Source organism: Mandrillus leucophaeus, unplaced genomic scaffold, assembly GCF_000951045.1.
Source record: "Mandrillus leucophaeus isolate KB7577 unplaced genomic scaffold, Mleu.le_1.0 Scaffold417, whole genome shotgun sequence".
In the NCBI taxonomy this organism is placed as follows: Eukaryota; Metazoa; Chordata; class Mammalia; order Primates; family Cercopithecidae; genus Mandrillus; species Mandrillus leucophaeus.
The window spans coordinates 2,780,336-2,787,353 of NW_012104443.1; positions in this window are offsets into that span (position 1 = coordinate 2,780,336).

The following is a 7,018-nucleotide window of genomic DNA, read 5'->3' on the forward strand; positions in this document are numbered from 1 at the left end:
TTTAGTTTAAATGTTACATCTGATGTAATATACTTTCCTCCAAAATTGTTGAGTAGCAACCACATTTTAAATGAATCCAATACACAAAATTAGGCCTAGGCAACAGAGCGAGACTGTCACAAAAAAAAAAAAAAAAACAAAAAAAGACAACAAAACCCCACAGTAGATGTATATTTGTAAACTGGAATCTTAACTATGGTTAGACACTAAAAAACATTTAAAATATAACTGTAAGGGAGAAAAAGCTTTGTTTGATGCTAGAATATAATTAGACATTTTAGGGTTTCATTTTAATTTAAATTCAACTTGAGTTTTTGGAATGAAAATGCCGAGGAGACACTAAGCACTTTTATTAAAAAGATGGCCAAAAAGTGGAATTGGAAAAGATGGAAATATGAAAATATTCCTGTGCATTCATAATGGCTGACATTGCTGTATCATGTCACTGGTCTGCTGAACGATATTCCTATAAACTACGATCAAAATCGTCATGATTTCTAGCACATTTATTTAATGTTTATTCTATCCAAGGCTCTGCTGAGAGCCACAGAAGATGAATAAGACATGGCCTATGGCTTCAAGAAACTTCAAGAATTGTATTGTAGAGCTAGGATTTAGGTACATAGAAAAGTAAGCATAACAAAGGGAAGATTACAATGGATGCCAAGTTTGTATGCACACAGGAATTCAGAGAAAGAAGAGGAGTCTCTGCTCAAGAAGGTTTGATGGAGGAAATAGAATTTGCTCAAGTCTTTCGTTAAGATTTTGATAAGAAAGCTAAAAATTAAAAAATAAAATGCTCCCACATTGAGAAGTAATTGAAGTTGCCTTTACTTGTGCTTGTGAATGTATTTTGTGGGATATGTTTGAGGGGAATATGTTTGGGAAGTAGTTTTTCAATAGAAGAACAGACATTAGTGAGCTTTTTGAATGTTGTACTTTAGTACATACTGGAAAAGAAATAAGATGAAACACATTTTCAGTCAAATAACATAATATAATATGAAAAGTATTGCCTGTTGTCAGTCTGATAATCAGAATATATTTTAACTTTTTTTAAAAAACAGCTAAATAACTATAAAACACCAAGATAAATTTTCCTCGAACATTCAGTGACTCACTGGATGAGTCATACATTTTAAAAATTTCTGCTCTTTTCAATGTACCTTGGAAATTTTCCATATTGTAAACTATGTTTTTTTACATGCCTATAAGAAAAAAAACCATGTTTGGAAATCCACTGTCTACTTGAATCTGGAATATTAATGCAATGTGGTTTTATATGGTCTGAAAGTCTTGTATATTTATGCCATGTGACTTGATTAGTATCTAAACTTTGAAAAATATTCAGGGTAGAAAAATGATAAATTACTCGTCATGTCAGAGTTTCAAAGGTCTGTAGAAAGACCTGGGTATTTTGTAGCACACAAGAGGTGATATGCCTTGGGTGTGACTTCCCTGGTTGGGTTTTGAAAGCAACCTCTACTTTAACAAGACAGTTGTGAATCAAGAGTCAAGTTAATTTTTGATTACTGGTAAGTAAACATTTTAAAACTGGAGCCCCACTTTTAGATGTGGTGGTGAGATCATATTGGTCTCCATTCATACCTAGAAGCACCTTAGTCTGATGGTTTGTTCTATAAGCAAGGCATTACCACATGCAAATCTCCTTGTTTTAGCTTAACTCTTGCAGTAGTCACAAGAATGCCAGAGCAGATATATTAATACTAGTCCGCAACTGGCATTATTCCACATACTCAAGAGTTTTCATTCTGGGATAAACACCACTCACCCAGGGCTAAAAGTAGCATAAGTGAAAGAAAATCACATTCCCTGCTGCATTTTCCTTTTTTGATGACTAAATGCATCCAAACTATGGATCAGCAAACCTTTACTGAAAGCTGATTAAATAGTATGATAGAAACTATTCATGCTATAGACATGTGCTGTACAGTATGACTGCCACTAGACACATTGCTATTGGGCCCTTGAAATGTGGTTATTGTGAGTTTAAAGTGTTGTACGTGTAAAATACACACACAGTGTTCAAATACTTAGTATGAACTGGGAATGTAAAATATCTCATTAGTAATTTTAAAATGTTGATTACATATTGAAAGAATATTTTGGATATATTGGGTTAAATAAAACTATTAATAATGTTAATTTCACTTGGCTTTAATTTTTTAACCTGGCTACATAAAATTAAAAATTACAGATGTGGCTCATATTCTATTTCTTTTGGATAATGTTGCTATAGACCTTCAGAGAATGGACCCAGAAACAAGTGTTGAAAAATATGAAATACTAGAAAAAACAGATGAGGTCTCAGCTGAGTCTTGAATGAGATAAAGGCTTTGAATTAGAAAATGAGAGACGGGTAAGTGTGTTTTTGGATAGGAGATTAAGATAAATAAACTGGTGTAGAATTGTAGGTGTTAGAAACCAAAAGTTTATTTTAAGTAATAGTGCAGAGTATTTGGTTATCTTATAAAGGGTGACAAATTCTGAGCACTTACTACCTTAATAAACTTAGTTATCTATTATTGAGTGCTTAGAATATGAATTTTGCATATATAAATTTTCATTTAAACTCTACAACAATCATATAAGGCAAGTTTAATCATATCAATTTTGTTTATTTTATTTTATTTCATTTTTGAGACAGAGTCTTGCTCTGTCTCCCAGGCTGCAGTGCAGTGGCATGATCTCGACTCACTGTAGCCTCCGTCTCTCAGGTTCAAGTGATTCTCCTGCCTCAGCCTCCCGAGTAGCTGGGATTACAGGCACCTGCCACCATGCCTGGCTATTTTTTTTGCATTTTTAGTAGAGACGGGGTTTTGCCATGTTGGCCAGGCTGGTCTCAAACTCTCGACCTCAGGTGATCCACCTGCCTTGGCCTCCCAAAGTGCCGGGATTACAGGCGTGAACCACCGCACTTGGCCAAGTTTTATCATATCCATTTTATAAGTGAGGACACTGAGGCTTAGATTGGCTTCGTGAATTACTGAATATCACACAAGTAGTAAGGAACTGAAACCTTGAGTGTCTAACCTCAAAGCTTATGGTTTTAACCACAGCATGGGACACAGGTTCACCATAAAGCTAATGGAGCTTTACCCTGCTCCCACACTTGTATGTACTCCTTTCAGGGGGAGGAGCTCAAGTAATGCGTTCCCATGGTCATACGCTGTTGTAAACTTTGCCAGATTAAACCACTGTCACCATATCAGTTATAACTGCTGGGACTGTTTTGACTCTGATCTCACCCAGTCACACCTCCCTTTATGCCAGGCAGTGATGGATTGGCACTTTGGGGATTTGGCTGAAGAGAAAGTTCAGTTGGCTATAAACTTGCTTTGGGTTCAGTGAGTTACTTGTGTGTTTCCCAGTCCCTTTGATGCACAATTACTTTTTTCCTAGCCCTCCCAAGGTAGAAATAGCTATCAGGAATACTCTTACTACCCACTCCACCAGCTCATCTGGGGTCTCAACCAAAGATACAGAGCCATTGGCCACATTGTAATATCAACTTGACTTATGATATCAGAAGGATGCAGGTCATGGAAGAAAAAAGAAATGCTTTAAATATAAAAAGCTGGAACTAGTTTGTGGAAAAGCCTAATTCCTGGATATATAAAATTATGTGGAGAATTTGATTCTCATTGAAAACTAGTCAAAATGGAATATGCTTGATCTAGCAGCTTATATAATTATAAAATAAAGTACATTAATTTTTTTTGATGTGAATCATGCCAAATAGAGGTTAAGAATTCCTGTGTTTGTAGACACAAGCCTGTAACAAGGCTGCAAACATTGAGTGTGACTATGTGAAGTCACCTGTTTTTGCATCCTAATGTATGAGAGTTTGTTTTAGCCCATCTGACACACCTTGTTTTCATGGTTCCAGATGATGAAACACATCAAAACTGCCATTAACAGAGCAAAATGGGCTGAAGTTTTTCTAAACCATTAAAAAAATTTATTAACAATACTATATGAAAGAAAGAAAATTACTGTCATATGAAGTATGCAGCCAAAATGTGGCATTTTAGAGGAAGTGTCAGGCAGTTAATGAATAGAAACATTATATTATTTTTCTGGATATTGTATGTTTGTGGTACTTGTCAGCCTTTAATCTTTGTAATTTGTCATGAATTCTTCTTTATCTTAAAGAAATATTTTGGACTTAGGTTGACACTGACAGCTATTTCTTACAGACAGTCTCCCAAATAGTATATGCTTCAGGCATTACAAGACCTGGATTCATGCTTGAACTGTACTGTATAGCTTCACAGGAACTATGGAGGGTTCTGGGGAAACACATATTAAATATTTAGAGGTCACAAAGCCCTACAGAATGTGTGGAAGAAAGTCCGTCTATGATGCTATTGATTCTCGTAACTTCCCTTTGCAAAACAGTGGATCAGACAATGAGCTCTCCATTCTGCAACTTGAGAAAGCGGAGCCTAGACAGATACTATATTATGTATCCCAAATTCAGCAACATAGGCTGATGCATTGACATCACCGAGGTTAGACTGCTTTCTATGGTGGTGATGCACCAACGAGATCATGGCTGGTAAAAGAGAGAAAAAGACTGAGTGAAAGAGGGTAGGACAGGTGAAGGAAATAAATGAACATTTACTGAGGGCCTTACTTGCATCAGGCCCTGTATCCTTCCTTCACTTTCACATGATTATCTTAGTTAATGCATCTTCAAATGTCTGTAATGTATAAAGAAATATCTATGATGCATTACATTCTTACTGCCTGATTTTATGACTTTTCTGGGGTGCTCATAATCCAATAGGGAATGAAGGTAAAGCAGGAGGGCTCTAGAATCACACCAGACAGTTCAGGAAGATGGAATCATAAAATAAATGCACCCACCACATCGAATAACACTACACAGTGTTATTTCCTTGAGAGTACAAATACTTTCTTCTCTGGGGAAACATCACCTACTAAGCCGAAGACCTGTAATCAGTCACTATGGTGTAAGATACATGATCTGGTTTTGCAAAAAATAATTCTTTCTTCAGTCATTTAAGAAAACAACTTAACTTAGATTTAGAAATATGCATGTTGCTAATCATAGTGGTGTGAAGCAATAGTTCTGATTCATGTTTCTTGAATCTTTTTTCATATGTGTTCCTGAATTTAACATCAAACACTAGGAGCTACGAATGATTTTTTTTAACTGCCAACCAGATTTCTTAGGATTCAGGAATGCATGCCTGCCAGGGAGCGTTCATAATTGTATTTATATGCTGGATCAGTACTATTTTTGTGACCTTTACATTCACAGACCGACAGAATTATACAGGTCTATCTATCTGCTTGGTGTCATCATGAGTGAGAAGGAGCTCCCAACACTCTGAGGAAATAAACATAATCCTATGAGCATATCTCCTATATGTTCTTATTTTGCATTATACACAGCAGATATGAATTATATCACCCCCTGCCCACATTCCAAGCCACTACTTCTTAATGTGGCTTTCTTTGAAACAGTTCTTAAAATTGCTATTCCCATACTGCGGGCAAGTTGCTTTGAAATATTATTCAATGGCTTCATTACAGCATTTTCCTTTTTAGAAATTAACTTCAGGTATCCTCAAAGCTCTCATGTCCCACTTTTCTCGAAAAAAAGAAGACCGTACTTTATGTAAATGATACACAGAATCATAGGTGAGCAGCATAGTGTAAGGCATTCTAAATGATTCAACAACATACAAACAGACGAGAAGAGATTTAATATGAGAAGTCTGCAATCCCTGCGTTCTTGTATCTTGTCTTTTTTTTTTTTTTTTTGGAGGCTACTGTTGTCTTCAATGCGGCAAGTCTACATCAGGTTAAACATGATGCAGGCAGGACAATGATGAACCTGCTTCAACTTGGGGTGCCACCTTCAAAGCATTCTCTTAGATCGTGCCTGAGACAGAATTGCCATCTGAAGGCTCTTACTTTAAGGGTATACTAAGTGTCCTCAAAGACACGTCAGAAGCAAGTAGCCACGCCAAAATATTTGCTTTGAAATGAACGTTATATATGTCCACAGCAGATTATATTTCTGCCGTGACAATGGAATTTAAAGAAGGAAGTAATTTTTAAAAGCCTATTTTATAAGCACATTTTCTGTAAGATGGCCCTTTTGTTACTTTAGGGTCACCTATCCAAAACTGTAATTGATTTAATCCATGTTTAACTTCTGAATGGAAAAGTTTGATCCAAATATTTAAATGGTTTGATCTCTAGGAGCATTATCCAGGGATAATTAGCAATGAAACTTGAGGTATCAAGAATTTGGCCTGAGTTTGATCAGTGAAAATCATCTGAGAGCTCAGTTTCAGTAGAGCGAGTTGAAATCATCCAAAAATAATGTCATTATTGCACCATATTCAACCTCTTAAAATTAAAGTCATCTATTGCCAAAGAAAATTCTGAAAAATTCAACGGCACCAAATTTTGTTCAGTGAAATGAGAAAAAGGGCTGATATTGGAGAATACTATGGACATTTACTAAATTAAACTTCATAAAATTTCAAATGATATGTTTCAACCCAACACTTTTTGGAACTTTGAACACTGGAGAAAAATAGTTACTTTTATTATTAATTTACATAATAAAAATTCCACATAAATTATGTAGAAATATAAATATTTTAAATGTTTCACTATCTCCAATTTTGTACCAAGGATGAAACTTTTAAACAAGTGCAGTTAGAAATGGTTATGCCTTGTTCTATGACACCTTACTCTATGGATGATTCACTGAAATTAAAGTTTTCTGCCTGGTCTTGCCTGACACCCCTCAACCTCCCACCTCGCCCCACTAAATGCTTCAGAATTACTCATTGCAACCCTGGCTTAGTGACATAACTTTTCCCTGTCTTGGGAGTTTTACACTTAGTCATGTAATCATAGTAATTAGTAACTTTTTTTTCAATGTGTAGAAAGGAAAGTTTAAAGCAAAAACAAACTAAAAAGCTGCTGGTATACATGGATATATATA